The sequence below is a fragment of the Alligator sinensis genome, unplaced genomic scaffold (genome assembly GCF_000455745.1).
Source record: "Alligator sinensis unplaced genomic scaffold, ASM45574v1 scaffold743_1, whole genome shotgun sequence".
Lineage (NCBI taxonomy): Eukaryota > Metazoa > Chordata > Crocodylia > Alligatoridae > Alligator > Alligator sinensis.
In genome coordinates, this window is record NW_005842512.1 from 461,703 (window position 1) to 478,749 (window position 17,047).

Sequence of the window (17,047 nt, forward strand, 5' to 3'; positions counted from 1 at the left end):
CGGCCGCCTTCCCCGGCCCTTGGGAGCCGGCGGCCCTACAAACCACCTCCAAAACAACACCCCCCCTCCAGCCTTGTCAAGTCCAGCTCCCACCAGAAGTGATGAGGCTGATGGGGGGGGGAAATAACCATCGCATTATTATTAGTAGTATTAGTGTTATCATTATTATGACCAGAGTGAGGCCTGGTGGGATGTGAGCGGGGATGGGGAGCAGTCGCTGAAGAGGAAACACGGGAGAAAAAACCTCCCTCTCCTCCCAGCGCATTATATAAGGAGAAGGCTGAGCTATTTTTATTTCTGTTTACCCTACGCAGGGCAATGGGGACTCTTGCAGGCAGCAAGTTTTCGGGGGGGAGCCACTCTTTGGCCCCCCCCGGGCGAGGCTGGACTCCGGATATAATCAGTAAAAAAAAAATGAAAAAGAGAAGCGCCTTCTGATGAACGCCTGGGTTAGAAATGCAGTGTAAAAAAACCACTGTCCCTTCCGCCTGCCCTTTACGAGCAAATAAGAAATGCGGGAGGCAGATGACCTTAGTTCTCCAAAGCCTTTTTATATTTGGTGGCATGAAGACATCTGTATTTCGTCATGCAGGTTCTCCTTAAAACGTAAGGATTCCTGCTATCTATTTTATGCAGCAGGGGCAGGCTGCATGTCAGACATGGTCTGGCATAGCCGGTTACTTTGATTATATATTAGGTAAGTCGAGGGCTTTTCATTTCAGTTTCCAACCCAGACCTTTAGCTACTGCAAAATTCAGATAGCAGGTTAATGTAGTTATGTTGCTTTGGACAGTGAAGTCAGTTCAGTTTTATAACCTGGAAAAAGGATTATGAATGAGGGAGAGAAAATTGAGGGTGAGAGAAAAAAAATATGCTGTAGCTTTTTTTTTTTTTGGTGAGATGCAGCAAGGTGTCTTCTTAGAACAGCTTACAATTTTGTCTCATTGTCCCCAAACATACATGCATATATAAAAAAAAAAAAATAAAATAAAAAAATGGTCCAATATTTTACAGGCAGCAATTCTCAGAAAAGGCTGGCTTTATTATCGTCGTTTATGTAAGGCAAAGGTTGATAGGTTTTCTTCAACTCTTGTCTGTCTATCTCTCTGTCATCATGTAGATACATGTCAGTGGTGTAGGTTTTCAGTGCACTTACTCTAGCCCTGATCAGTCATGTAATTAGATCAGGCTGCCATGGTAACAGACAGTATTCATCGTCCATTCAGGTGTGTTTGTCTTGTGACTAGGCTACCTCAAGCGGTGTATGTACTGTATTTATGTTGTGCAGCCTGCATAGCTGACTGCTCTGTCTTCTTGCAGAATGTTTCAGCATATTGTAATCATTTCCTGACCACTGAGTATGTGAAAGATGCTCCTCGAGTGCTACAGCATCAGGCAGTTTTTACATTTGTGCACAGTATGCAAATATATTGACCTAGTCAGGGAAATTACTCTAGTGTTTATTGTTTGTGAATCAACAAATGTTTGCTACTCCTTCTAAACTTTTTTCCAGGCTTATCTAAATGTTTAGTCCCCAGTCTAATCATTTTAGTGGGCTAGGTGTTTAACCATGTGAAGGCTGAAATTGTGCATGAAAGATATCACAGGTCTGAGGGCTAACAGCTTAGGCCCCAAACCGCATGCCTAACTTTACGTGCTCTGACTAGCAGAACGAAAGTGATGGATAACTGGCATCAGCATTATCACTTACGTCAAAGAATGTGTTGTTATAAGCATGTTTGTAATTCTTAGCAAGATTGGGGCCTTCATGTGTTTTACTTGGTCATTGAATTTCCAATTTCACTTTCTAAAACGTTAGGAGGAATAGCTCTTTTATCAGAGACCTTCTCATTACAGGTCGATTCATTTTTTTTTATATCACTCTCTTGTCTGTTTTCATACTCTTCTTAGTTTTGTTTTATCATAACATATGAATGAAGGCCTTTGGCTACTAAATTTATAATGCTGCTTTAATTGTGAAAGTGCACTTTAAGTGCCTTCAAATTGCATACTGCCATTTCATAACATACTCATGGAGAAATATATTTGTGTGTATTTATGTTTACACGTATGTTCAGTCTCTGATTTGGGAACTGCTCTCTATTAAGCCAGTTTTCAGAGAGAAAAAACAAGCAAAACCCCCCATTTTTAATCAGTAGCCTATATTTGGCTTGCTGTTTAATTGGTGTCAACTGGAGTGACTCCAGTGGGCTGATTTATGAGCTTCTTTACATGGGACTGTATCCAGAGTAACTCCATTTATTGGAGCTATTTGACACTTACACCACAATTATGGAGCCCAGAGTCTGGTCCATTGTGTGTGTAAATCTTCATACATTTCTTAGGTAAAATTCTTATGGACTTGAATAGGAGTTTTCTGTGAGTAAGGACTTCAGATCTGTGCCCAAGAAGCTATGTTTACCACTGCCATAAGTGGTTAATATCTCTGTTCAAGATAATAGTTTTCAAGCATTTATGCTAATGGATGAACTTGGCCCTGTAGCTTTAATAGTTTGATCCAGAAAGCTGTCAGTCAGCCAGGGCTCCCAATTGTTCAGGACTCAGCACCTTCCTGGACCAAGTTCTAAATGATATCCTGAACCTAAAATAGCTTTTTTAATAGTTCTGGTGTTGAAGCGAGGGGCTGGAGAAGGTAATGAGTACTGTCTGTCTCTGGCTCAAAGCTGGCAGTGCCTGTCAGTTTACAGTCCCAGGTGCAGTGTAACTGAGCCCACAGGTTTCTGTCTGTCTGCCAAGCAGAGCCCTTGGTTCTCATCGGGGGGTTCATAAACAGTTTCTCACACTTACGTGCAAACTTTTCAGTGCCCCGACTGACTTGGATCTGTTGTTTATAAAGCAAGGGTATTTGTCATCTCCTAAGCTGTGCAGCCACTTTCAGCCTGGGTATGGAGGAGACTGCTTGAAACTGTAAGTGCAGATGAGGAACCACGGGCCTGGAGAAACAGAAACAACCACACAAAGCAGCTCTGACAGAATGATCCTTTGTACTGCATCATGCTCTTTATACATATTGTGTCTTATGACAAGTTGTTTATAATGTGGCACAGCATGGAAAGTGTAAATATGGTTTAAAAATGCTGTATATGCATAAGTGAGACTTCTGAAAAGCAGTCTCCCCCTCCCCTCCTGAATTCATTATAAAAGCTTGACAAAAATGGCCTTATTTTACAGGATATTTTATAACAGGCCTGAAGTTTCCTTTCCTCTAAGAAAAAGAAAATCTTTATGTAATCTACTCAGTGGCCTGGTTTCATCCTAGTTTAAAAAAATGGGCATTTAAATACAGTCATTTTAAAGCAGCTCTTGATATGAACACTGAAATATAAAAAATAGTTGTGTTAGTAATAGAACTAGTGAAACAAAATCAGCCCTAATCCTGCTCGTATTGAAGTTCAGTGGCTTAAATTCTCCTTCACTTCAAAAGGGGCTTGTCTCAGTGTTGTCATTCTTCATATAGTACACTGCTTTTGTTGTGGTTTACTAATAGGAAAATGTAATCAAGAAGTGTAGTTTGGTTTCAAAAACGTTTTAACCTTGCATATGGGGTCTGAAGTGTTTACTGCACACGTTTGGTATGAGAGAGAGCACATTCTGAGACATATTTTCAGAAAAGGCTAACCAGGGATGGCTCTCAGCTGACTGTACTCTCAGCTGGTTTTGAGAGATTAGCTGTTGTGGAAGACTGTTCAGGTACAGTACGTACAACTTAAATCAGTTCAGAGAACAAATTGAAATGGGGCCTGCTGCTTAAGCAAGTCCAAATATAATAAGCATGACAAACAGAAGTGTGGCAGGCTTAGCACAGGTAAGTTTTTTCAGACAAAAGAAATGTGCTGCATGCTAGGGAAGGTTGTACATAAGAAATTCAATAGCTGAAGCTTTTAAAACTAAAATGAAGTGAACAAGTCAATATTTTCATGTTATGTTTTGCATAATTTTAAGCAAGGCATATTTTATTTATCTTTGGACATGGAGAACCTGCATGTTATATTTTGGGGTCTGAGGTAATGTTCACAACGCTAAAAATATATATTTTTCTTTAAAAAATAGGAAAAGTTTAAGGTGATTTGACTCAGATGATATTACTGTATAAAATGTTTAAGTTTTAGCATCTCTTTGAACAGATGTCTGGACAATAACTGGACAAATCAATGCAGTTTCTTCTTGTGATCAGTGTATATAGATTCTTAGGATACTACTTCACTGTATGTTCTCCCATAACTATAATGTGCAGAGGCGTTGTGTTTTATAACATACGTGGTTGTAGGATGGCACCTGCCCTAGGTGCCAACAATGAGGGGGTGGCAGGACACCCCACCCCAAGCTGGGAGCCTTTGCTGGGCAGGGCAGTGCTGCACCAAATAGTGTGTGTGGCGGGAAGAGAAGAGTGGAGTGAGCAGAGTGGTGTCCTCCCCTCCTCCCCAAACCCCCAGCCCCATGTGCTCAATGAGTATCTTTACGCCACTGATAACATATGCACATCTGCATATATGGATGCGTTATTGGGCTCGGTATGGAAATTCACTTAAGAATGTTCTTAAATCCTATTAAATGCCCTGCTGCATAAGGTTAGACATAATTACCTGCTTAAAGTTAAGCATGGCATTTGTGCAAGTGCATAGAGAGGTGACCGTAGATGTCTTTGTAAACTCAAACACAAAAATGCACAGGAGAAATGGTTTGACTAAATTCTATTATTGTCTCAAGAGTGACAAAACATTTGGTGAGGTTCCAAGTGAAAAAAACAAAACATATTTTGTTTAATATGCAGTGCCAGCAGAAATCTGAATGTGGCTCTTCATAATTTTTAATGAATAAATAAAATTGCAGCAATAGTGCACATCTTTGTTTGCATTATCTAGGAGTTTGCAGTATAATGTCTTGAACTCCAGAATTCCAGGGAAATGCTGCCAAATCTAATAATGAGGGCTAGGCATCTAGTTCGTTTTTTATCTGGATAATGTTCTTAAAATGTTCTTTTTTTTAAGGTAATGTCCCACCTCAAATAAAATGTCACGAAAGGGTTATGATTCCTAAAATTATTACTATGATCTTTTAGCCTGAATAAAGGAGCTGGGATGAGGAAATGAATTTTCAGTTGGTTTGTACTTGCATATTACAAAAAGCAGTTGCTTAATAGAAGTCTTCTAACAATTTTAAGGCCAGTATATGTAAAATTGGTTAGTAGTTAACTGTTTCTCCCTCCTTTATTTTGTTTTCTATGTCTTCCACTTTTGGATCACCAGTCACATTGCAAACCAACTCAGATGGGCAAGCAATACAAGCTGTGAATTTCTTTTTGACCCCCACTGGACAGTGACCCATCATTATTTTCATTTTCACTGAAGAGAAATGCATTGTAAATAAGGTGAGAACATAACGCTTTATAAACCCCTGTCAGAAAAATTCCATTACTTCCCATGTCTCCTGTGTCTTGTGTAGGATGCTGTGTTTTAGGTGAGTGGGTTTTAGGTTTACTTTCGGTCAAAATGTATTCACTTGCTAAAGGACTATGTAATGAATGAAAAAATTGCATCCTTTGATCTTTGCTGTAATCTGCCATCCATAAAAAAAATTGTATATGTGTGTGAATGTGTGGTTCCTGTTTCCTGCAGCTTTTTTGCATTTTTCAACCTTCTCTCGGCCAGAAAACCCTGTCTGGCCTACAGATTCTCCCTTAAAACCATACGTATCCAGCCACTGGTGACATATCTAAATAGGTATTTGTGTTTTTGTTACTCTGGCTTAAACAGTGTTGTCATCTCTTGTGAATGTATTGAATTACTCAAAATATATGTTGTTTTCCTTAAATCCCCAGCTCCTGGAGTGATGTGATTAAAACGAGAAACTCAACTGTTGTCTCCCTCCCCCTTTTTTTTTATTCCTCTCCTTTTTTTAAAGTACATTTCTACCCTTTATGGTTGTAGAGAAATGCCTGAAAACATGAAAGCTCAACAGTCAGACTGAAAATAAAAATAAATCTTTTTTTAAAATTCTCTTTGTTTCTAGGCCAACATCATGATGCTTTGGGGTCTGACTCATGATTTTTGAATGCTGGGATTGCCAGTAGTGTTACTGTTAAAAAATACGAACAAAGGTCACAGGAAGAAAATATGCTCTTCCTTTAAGTAATATCACATTAAACTGAGCAATTAGACCTGAAAAGGTTTTTATTATTTAAATCCAGAAAAAAAACTGTTACAGGTTTTTAATTATGAAAAGCTGATCAGAAAGTCTCTGATGTGAAATAACTTTTTATGTATACAGTATGTCACAGTGAAGTTTACAACACATAATTTACATTTTATTGTGGCTACAGGATGGGGGTTGTACTTTAAAGGGAAGTAGTCTAAGCAAGTAGTTGGATGTAAAAACATGCCTCTTACCATTTACAGTAATCAGCTAGCATGGAGGGGCTTACTGGTAACTACTACATCTCTTTGGAGCATTATTCTTTTTGAGAGTGAAATGCCAAACAAAGCACTGTTGCACTAATATATTATCACCCTCCAGTTTTAGAAGGAAAGGGCACTTTTACACATGCTTCAACACATTTTGAGTAGAATGCATTGGAGCAGATTTGATTAATTGAGTTTGCTGCAGCATCTTGTGTATTTGGCGTCCCCGTGTTTCAAAATGGTGGGGGAGACACTAACTAAAGCTATTGAACAAACTTCAGTTAAAGCGCCCTTGCTGCCATTTTGAAACTCAGGATGCTGATTATACGAGATGCTGCGGGCATTTTAATCAGGCTGGCTCCTGAGAGCTGCTCTAATTAAAATGCGTTCCTCCGCCCCACACACACAGACACCCCAGAGCATGTGTATAGGTGCCCAAAATGACTTGATAGTGGATGTCAATTTGGGAAATCAGGTGGAGTATTCTTTTTACCTTATCATTAACATGGCAACTGAGCAATTTATTTTTGCAGAATTAGGACAGATTTTATAAAATTATTTTTATTTACAGAAAAGGTTACTATAGAAAAAGCTTCTATCTGGTAGCTGGAAGAAATAAGAAATTAAACCATATTAATCAAATCTAAGTGTCTTCTGAATGCCCAGATTGTAGTACCCACAATGTATTGTTAAGTCACCTTGAATATTTTAGTAACTAACATTTCTTGTGATTGCACGGAAAACAATACTATAAACAGTAAGTAAACATTAGGCATAAACAATAACGTCAGGTCCAGTGAAATTCACTCTTACCCACAGTCATAACAAGAGTGCAGCTTTGCTTTGTCTGTGTCTGAATAGCTTGCGTCATGCTGTGTCCCTTAACAGGTATTAGACCAAGTTTAATTTCAGTATTGTTCTTTTTGTAGTTAAAATGCAAAGGTCCTGCTGCTTTAATCACATTACAACTGTGTACCATCTTTAGCAGGTATTCCTAATTTGTTCCAGAGTAAGATCACATATTAAATAAGGTAAAAGTTATCTCAGTGGACACTGGCTGGGTACACGGATTCTCTCTTGTCACTGGATTAACACAATGGCACCCAGAGTTGTAACTTATGAAAAAGTGGGAACCACAGCCAGCAGCTACAGACAGGCTACGCCAGTGATACTCAGTGGGTGCCTATACACGTGTTCTGATGTGTTTTGATTGGAATGCATAACAGACTCAATTAATCAGATTAATCAACTAATCAGAACACTCCATTGTGCTGCAGCGTCTCATGTAGTCAGCATCTCATGTTTCAAAATGGTGGCAGAGGCACTTTAACTAAAGCTCATTAAACAAACTTTCCTTAAAGCGCTCCGACTGCCATTTTGAAATGTGGTATGCTGAATACACGTGATGCAACAGAGTTTTAATTAGAGCCGCTTCTAATTAAAATGCTTATATGTACCCCCTTTCCCCCACCCCAGTCACCTGTATAGACGCCCAATCTTTTGGCCTGAGTGACACAGATCAGGCCCCGTGCTGCCTCCACTGGACCCAGTGTACTGGGATTAGACCCTGTGTCCATGTTGCTTCTACCGAGGCCACATGCTGGGATCAGGGTCTGGGGCACCATGTCACCCCTGGCCATCCCCATGAGCAGGGACCAGGCCTTACCTAACGTAGCATTCAGGGCTATGGCTTGTGGGATTCCCCGTGGACCCATGGGGAGCCCTGAAAAGTTGTGAGACATGTTGCTGGTGGCTGAAACATGTCTTCATCCCGCAAATCAAGATGGAGCTTTGCATCCTACAAACCTTTCCTGCTCCACTATTGTTTTAGGGATGGTAGCTGTAGTCTTCCATTTTATGGAGACTAGCTGGCTCTTTATACAAGAGACAACATTTCGGGCACCTTTGATTTAATATACCATATGTCAAATCCAATCCTCAAGTCTTTACTTAAGGCCTAGTTGTACAACCATGTATGTATGTAACCCTGTTGACAGGGGTTATCCCATTGACTTCAGGCAGTAAAGACACTCTTGTGTGTCAGCATTTGTTGAATGAAACCTTTAGTGTTAACTATTCTAATTTAGGCTAATGTCAGTATGAGTTTTGTAAGTGCTTTATCTCAATATGGACATGGGGGTTAGTAAAATTTAAATAAAATACTGCTGTTAATTTAATCTTGACTTATGTAAATTTTAGGCCAGAACAAAACAAAAATATAGTGAGAGTTACTGTTTTTTTTGTTCAGGGCTGGCATTGCTTCATTTCATGTAAGCAAGTGACTCAGTGCTTTCTTTTAAAGTTTTAAGAGGATTTTAAATGAGAGACTGGACATTTTGAGAAGCAAAGATTTCCTTTTCATCTTTTTCCACTGTTCAAGTCATTTGATACCTATTAATCATATTATGACATCTAGCTGACTCTATAGCAACTGTCTATTTGTAGCAATCCTTACTGAAATTTCATTCACTAGGGTATTTGTTGCCTAACAAGTCAACCTTTTACATAGGATATGGTTTTAAACGTGGTGCTTTTCTAACATACAGTTAACACTCTTTTCTGGCTCATTTAGAGGAAAGTGGTAGTGTAGCCATTTAACATACTTTTAAATAAAAAGACGATGATGTAATTGGTCTTTGTGGAGAAGATATTAGTGCCCCCTGCTGGCTGTTTTATAAAGCAGTGTTGATGTTTCTTAGAATGGCTGGGTTTTGCCTTTTCATTTTTATATGTGAAGGCATGCAGTGGCGGTAGGGCTAAAAGGAGGTGGTGGAGATTTTTTGACTGAGCTAGGAGCAGCAGGAGAATGAAGACAGATTTCAACTAGGTATAATTGGATAGTAATTAGAAATCACATTTAATTTTTGTAATTGCTTGTTTTGTATTTAAGTGTGTGAATAAATTTAGTGTAAATGAAAATGAAAACTTCATGGTGCAGACTGGTATCACAGAAGCAGGTCTCCTCCACATTGCTCTGCTTGTCATCTCATAGCTGACCTTCTTTACTTCAGCTTTAGCTAGGCCCGTTGAGAGATTGCTGGTCTTGTGGCAGATTATATGATGGTTTTGTGACATGTATAAATTGGTGGTGTTTTGTGCTGGGCGTAAGATGAGACCGCTAAACCTGTGTTCACTTGCGACCTAATCTGGGATTCAAGCCATGGTTTAGGTTGCCATTTCTAAATTAGGGTATGTAGTGCCATGCAGAGATACCTGAGCTAGGTCTGAACAAGCTAGCACAAGTACAGGAAACAGTATAGTTGCATTTATATGGTGTTTTGCCCAGGCTAGTATGCCCTGCTGACAGCGGCACAAATTAGATGGGTGGAACACACTGCTAATGTTCCAGTATTGTTTTTTATGTTGGCCACAGTAAAAGGTGTGGGATTTTGCCTGAGATGTGCTGATGTTCCTGTCGGTCCTTACCCCAGATGTTCTTGGATAGAGAGTCTTGCTCTACTGCTCAGGATTATACCAACTGCCAAATCTAGAGTCTGGAAGGAGTTCTTTCTATGAGATTGGCACAGACTGGATCAGGAGGGGCAAAGGAGGGAGGCTGCCTTCCTCTGTGGCATGGGGCATGGTCTTTTTTCTAGGATCTTCTGCTAACCCAGGGGTGGGTAATTATTTTGGGCAGAGGGCTGCTCACTGAGTTTTGGCAAGCCATTGAGGGCTGCATTACAGGCAGCCAGGGGCAGATAAATATTAATTTTCTAAATGTTTTAGGAATTTAAATTAAGAATTTTAGGAATCCGGCCTGCAGGATAGAAATTTTTTTCTATCCTGCAGGCTGGATAGAATAGCCTGGTGGGCTGCATGCAGCCCGCGGGCCGCATCTTGCCCACTCCTGTGCTAACCTATTGCTTCCCTGTCATAGCAGTGGACGAGCACTGAGGTGCCTTAATTTCCCCTGCTTTTACATATAGTATACTGTACAATGTTCTGGGTGTCATGGATAGTGCACCTTGTAGTCATGTGTAAGGATTTAAAAATCTGATTACTGTGAATGAAGGGGACTGGATTTGTGCCCTTTTCAGTCCTACGTTCCTATGCCAACTCCTTTGGGTATTTCTGTAGAGCTCTGTGTTGTGCCATGTAGGCCTACCCATAGATACTTGTTTCTGAAGGTTTTTTTAATGGAATATGAGAATCTGGAATATTTTAAACCTGATTTTAAGAACTAAAAGTGATCCTTTGAAAAATTAAAAATCAGGCCAAGATTACAAGAGTACTGTCAACTTACAACCACAAATTTAAATTAAAAACTATATTGTAAAATGTTAAAATGAAATGCAAAGCTACTTTATTTTGAAATTTCACATTAATGTTTAACTGCAGTGATTGACTTAGCGATATTACAGCATTAAGAGCCTGAAAGTAAAATTAATTTCTTGGCTTTTTGTTGCCTGGCTTTGAAAGAAGTAAAGTTATCAAAAACTTGTTAAAAATAGTAATTAAAATAACACACAATCTGTATTTTAAAAATGATTTCTTTTAACAATATAAAGTCTGTTACTATAGCAGGACTAAGGAAATTTTTCCTTGGATGTTTGCAATTATAATTAGGTGAAGTTTTGAGGTGCTTTTCTTTAACCAAAAAATATACATACTAGTTGAGTAAAAATGGTTGCTATGTAAAGAATTGATTCAATTGTTTTGGTTGAAAATATTTGAGAAAGTCGGCATGTTTCACTTCAACATTTTGAAAAATGAAACCTCTTGTTGTTTTCTTTAGTAACATTACTTTGTTTTAAATATACCTAAAATTTAATTTTGGAAAAGGTAAGAGGATTGGATTTTTGTCTGTTTGAACAAAATGATTCATTTGATACAAAATGACTACATGAGATGCTAGATAGTAAAATAGCAGATCCATGATTTTTAACCCATCAGTGTTTGTTTGTTTGTTTGTTTTATATATTTCCTTGAAATGGTGTTAGGCAGAATAAGTTTTAGAATGACATTGAATTTTTTTCATTTTTGTGGGGCCAGAATAATGGAAGTTACCTCTACTTTTACATGTGCCTGGCACACATTTTTGAGGAAATGTTCTCTTGTTCTCATCCTTTCATGTGTACAAATTGCTCAATGCATTTCGAATGGCTGTGCTCATACATGCACATTAGAGATTTGTCTTGACTGCAGCATAGAAGTGTCCTGGTTTGGGAATCATATTAGCCTAGCCACTGAAAGCAGGTAGGAAGCTTTTTGTGGGGGAGAGGAGGGGAGGAGCATCTGGGCCAGTGCCTTGAGTTAGTTTTGCTTAGGAAACAGGCAGCTAGAACATGTTTTGAAACCAGCTTAAAATTTGACTCCAGATTTCTTTCATTCTTCAGCTTATTAGATGTTCAGAAATACGGTAAATGTCTAGCTATATGAGAGCAGAGTGGTAGAATCTTAGCATCACATTGTTATTTGTTTGTTAAGCACTCATCCTATTATAATTTCTGTGAATTTAAACGTTTCTGTGACTAACTACTTGAACGAAGGTCAAGCTGTAGGAAGGAAAATGGTTGCAGAAAAGTACAGCTCTAATGCTTCAGTTTTTTCTGCTCAGGTTTTTTTTTTCTGCCAGCAAATATTTTCTCTGTGTTGCTGTAACTTGTTAGTGTCACATCCTAGGAGCCCAGTAGGGAGTGCAATTTCAAATTTATATAATAGAAGAGAAGAAACCCATTTTCTACGCCCCAAAACACATACCCTTTCTGATGCTGTGCTGTGTGCATAGACTTCCCTAGATAGTCCATGAACAGGCCAATTTGAAAATCCAGTGCATGTGAAAGCAAATAAAAAAATATTAGTAAATTATTGTATTAAAAATTTTCAAGTTTAGTATCCAAGTGTCACTGGTGGTTATTAACTCATAGATTTAATCATATGTAAAACTTTTTTTTTTACAGATTAGTAGGCTCTATGCTGACATATGACTAACAGGCATGCCCCTCCCTTTAACAGTTGTATGTCATCTGCATCAGACGACCAGTTACTTGGCAATTCCCATTTGATAATTCCCTCTTTATGTTCTGATGAGTTACTTAACAGTGATGAGCTTGTTGAGCAGAATACCATGTTTAATTTGTGCTTCACAAACTAAGGTATGGGCCTGGGGATATCATTGTTTTCTAAATGCTGCTTGGCCTTGCCCTAGGAACATTGAAACCACAGTAAGACATGATAATAATTTGCTGTGAATGTTAGCCTTAATAGTGACTGATGTACAGTATTTTCTGACAGTAAAGCAGGGTTTTTTGTTTGTTGTTGCAGTTAAATTTCAGGGATGTGCCCTGAATGGAGTAGTAGCCAAGAAGGTTATTAAAATCATTTGTTGAGAAAATATGTAATTAAAACAAACAAACAAACCCAGTAGCAATACTACCACCGCAACAACTTGCATATTAGGAAATACCGACTACACCTCCCTGAAGTGTCTAACCCTGTCATATAAATAAATAATATGTGAAAAAATTGTGTGCTTTTTAAAAATCATCCTCTTTTATATTGGATGCTTTCTAGTTTATGTATCAGCAAATGTTATTTTGAGTTATTGTGTCTTAAATATGTGACTTAAGGAAAAATATCATTTTGCTTTCTCTATTATTACCTGTGTCTTTATGTTTCTTCAGTTCCCTTTTACAGTCTTCTTCTGTGGTGGTCACAGCAACACCAATTTATGGCTGTGGAATGCATTATAACTCTCAAGCACCCTCATTGCTAACTGCAGCATTGGACTGTTCCAGGAGGGTACATGAGTTCAGGAGAGCTTGGATACAGCACATGCTGGGGGATATATACTGATCTCATTCTACATGTGAGATCCCTGATAAGGTCAAAGTGAGTTAAGGTCAGAGGTCACGTGTGATTCTTAGTATTAGTCTTTCTATTAAATTCCACCACCGAGGGTTGATTCTGTGACGTTAACTTTTGTGGGAGTTTTGGTAAGGACTGATTTTGGTAAGGACAGCATCAGGGTCCTAGTGCATTTACTTCAGTGAATAGCATTGTCCTACACTTGTTAATAGATGGATATTCTGTTTCTGTTAATCTGGTCAGAGAAGCTGAGACTTGGTTAGTTTTAAATGTTAACTGAAAAGGGTATGGTATTTGGTGCATGCGTTTTTATGATATTGCATCATCTGACTTGCTGATTTTATTAGAAATTCATAATGATGCCTCCTAGCAGGAAAAAAAGCACTTTAGAGCATAACTAGGTACTCCTGTGAAAATCTTACAGCTGTTTGATTCACTGATCTAATCTAGATTGGTCTGAATTGAGTGTACCTTGTACCAGGTGTGTCTTAGACCACTTGTGCCATTTTTAGACCCATCTATATGTGCTGAACTTCTGTAAAGTTATGGATTTAGATAGATTTCCAATCATGTAGACCGGTCTAAGTGTAATGTCTGTATGTGGCCAGGAATAATGATTTTACAAATTTGCTTTATAAAATGTAGAATTCAAAGCAGAATAATCCATTTTAATTGTGCTAATAAACTATACCAGATAAAGTATCCCTTGAAAGGAAGATTAGTCAAGTTGATCAGATGTGGCTTGAAGTATCTCAGTAAAATACTGATAAAATTATATTTTATCCATATTTTTCTGCCACAATAATATCCTATTTTATTTCTTATTTTCAGCACAGAAAAATGTAAAGTAATGCTTCACTTTTTTGGACACTTTTTTTCTTTTGAATGTTTTCTTCTTTTATAAAAAGCAAAAAGTACGGTCCAATAAACACAAAATTTTCTTATGAGATGTATATGTAAATATGTACTAATGAAATGTGTTTTTAACTATAAATCATGAACAATAATATACAGTATAAATATGTTTAAAAAACAGGCAAGATAAAATCATTTGCTTTATTTTTCTTAGTGCTTTGAATTTGTATTCTGTTTAAATTCTTTAAATAAATCTGCAGTCTCAAATGGTGCTCCCTCCCCCAAAATGCCTCAGCCCTGATATGGAGGGATCCCTTAGCCAGGTGAAGGGCCATTCATTCTTTCTGCATGTAGACTGCTAATCAAGATGAAGGTTATGATATTGGCACTTGTCCACTGCTCATGGGATTAAGACTTAATAAAGGCTACTCAGGAGTTGGTGCTTTTGGTGACTGATTTAGATTGGTCTTGGAAAAGACTCAGTGTTGTTTCCTAGTATCACGAACTGTCAAAGCCCTTTATTTTCTCCACTGTTTTCCAGATACCACATCCTAAACTATGAACTTGGACAATACTCTTTACTTCAAAGCAAGTTTAGCTTGAGTAAGGACTGTAGGAATTTTTCCCACAGTATTTGCTTCTGTCAGAAAAGGTGTTGTTCTTAGTAAATGCTATTATGTATTGAGGTAAAATAACAGGTAAAAAAAATGCAGGTTCATATTACACATGTGAGATACTGTAAATAAAACTAGTGTGGACATCATGAACATGTCCTTTCACTTAATGTGAAAGATTACTTTGGTATTACCATCTTAAGATTTAAGAATCCGATTTTAAGAACTCATCAGTGCAAGACAACGGCTTCTCAGAACTGCTGCTGTCCTGCTGACACTCAAAAGAAATGCAAAGAAGCCCTTTTTCTAGTGTGGAATTTAATACTTCCTGGAGCTAGGTACCCTTCCCTCTGGATTTCCTCTGTGTCTGCTGCTGAGCAGCTGCAGGGGCACCCTGCCAGCAGTAGCATGTTTCCTGGAGGAGCTAAGAAGCCAAAATCAATGAGGGCTGGTGGAGTAGTAGAAGTTGTCTACATAGCTGTCTGCATGGATCTGGGGGAGATCTTTCCTGTTAATACCCTAGATCTATATGAGTAAGAAGCCTCCACTCTTTTGGCTTGTATCCCTCCCCCCCACAAATTTTTTTCCCTTGGGGGGCTGGTTTACAGGTTACCCTGTAAGCTTTTTCTAGTTTTCTTGGGGTCTCATTGTTGTGATCTGGTCTCATATTAGTTTGATTATGTTGTCATGGAAAAGAACTATGAATTACTTTCTGAGCTCAGTAGCTGATTAATTAAATACAGGACAGATAATTGATTTCATAGTCCTGTCTCTGTAATGTGTTTTTGAGATCTATATTCTATTTCATGGAAAAAGGTAAGAATGGTCATTGTGATTATCCATTAACTTATGCTTAACTGTAGTGCTTAAACCAAAGCAGTAAATGTCACACTCTCTCTTTCTGTTTCTGGACTCTGTACATATATATGTACGGCACATAGGCCTGCAGGGACATTACAGCACCTAGGAAGTTGAAGGAGGAAAAAGGTGTCAGGTAGGAAAGTCAAATTTTGTTCCATGGTTGTATAAAGTTTGAGAGAGAGAGACCATAGCCCTTATGGGTGCCTTTTAATTAGAGGGAGAGAAAAACCTCTTTTAAAATCCTGGTAGGTGTTAAACACTTTCAGCGCTCATTGCTTTTAATCCTACCATAGATTCAAGAAAAATACAGTGTCTAGCCCAAAGACATTTTGCACGTGATTCTCCTGTCCATTACCATCTGGTATCCATTTGAGATAGTCAAAAAGAAGCATAAAGAAACTTAAAACTGCAGAATGAACAATAGGTGTAGAATAAGTTTATTTTATTATCTTAAGTAGAAACAGTTAAATATATCCCCTTTGTAAGGAGTCCAATTTGTTGAACATCATGTTGGATAAAAGGAACGGAAGAAATGCAAACTAAGAGACACTTCTGCTATGTCTGTAGCTGTAACATTTTAAAAAGTTCTTTCTATCTAGACCAGTTGGGAGTAACTATCATAGTAAGTGCTGTTTAAATAGTTCTTACATAGCCATTGTATCTCACTGAAACTCATGGCACTGTACACCATGTTGCAGCAACCAGAGTTTCATACTTATTTTGTTTAACAATAATACCAGAGGACTAATTCATTCTGCCATTCCACCACTCTTACATTGACAATATAAGGAGAATCACCTTTGCATAAAACTTGGGTAACGAGTGTGCTGAATCTGGCCTAAAGTCTCCAAAAGTAGTCTGGTCCCTTTAAAATTAGAGCTGTTGCTAGCAGATCAGCTTTACCTATCAGAGGCTGCTTGTTTATGGCTTGGAGAGTTGAGCTACAGCTCTGCTTTTCTTTCAGGTATGTAGGGAATGAAAACTCTGAGTCTAAAGTTGTTCTATCTTTCTGTGTTTCAGCGGGACATACTTCCCCTCCTTCCTCCAATTTTTTCACTTTGCAAATTGCTCAGAACTGCACTCTACTGCCCCCTTCCCCACTTACCTTTTTCATACTTTATTCTTGCTTGCTGGCCAGTTAATTCTTTTCCACACCTCCCTCCCCACTGAAATTTCACTTTGGTCAGCACTTCTAGCTGCCATGTGTCGTGACCCACTTCTGCTTACTTTCACCAGGTTCATTACCTGTGCAGCATTTTCACTCTGGGCTGCCTCCTTTCTTTGTTTTTCTGAATTCCCATTTTTTCCTGCATTCTGTTCTTACTTGAAGGATTTCAAATCCTTTATAATTTCTGCGGAACACTGTAAGTTTGAGTGCTGTTTTACCTATCTTTTTTTCGTCCCTCTTAGTCATACTTGAGTTCTGAGCCTACAATTCAGATGATCTGTTTGGACAGGCCTTTCATACCATGCACCCTTCTTCCCCCCCCC

The 17,047-nt window shown here is 38.4% G+C and overlaps 1 protein-coding gene across 10 annotated transcripts in view; it reads left to right on the forward strand.

Moving 5' to 3' along the window:
- The window catches only part of ATXN1 (ataxin 1), a 272,506-nt gene that overhangs the window by 1,241 nt on the left and 254,218 nt on the right, over positions 1-17,047 (forward strand). For 8 of the 10 annotated variants that reach the window (XR_003095869.1, XR_001358650.2, XM_025213217.1 and 5 more), the window contains exon 2: positions 5,268-5,389. The gene's annotated coding sequence lies outside the window, so the exon portion shown is untranslated. Of the gene's footprint in view, positions 1-124; positions 698-3,634; positions 3,712-5,267; positions 5,390-17,047 lie in introns of those variants that run through there. The other 2 variants (XM_025213218.1, XM_025213219.1) reach the window with 2 other exon arrangements.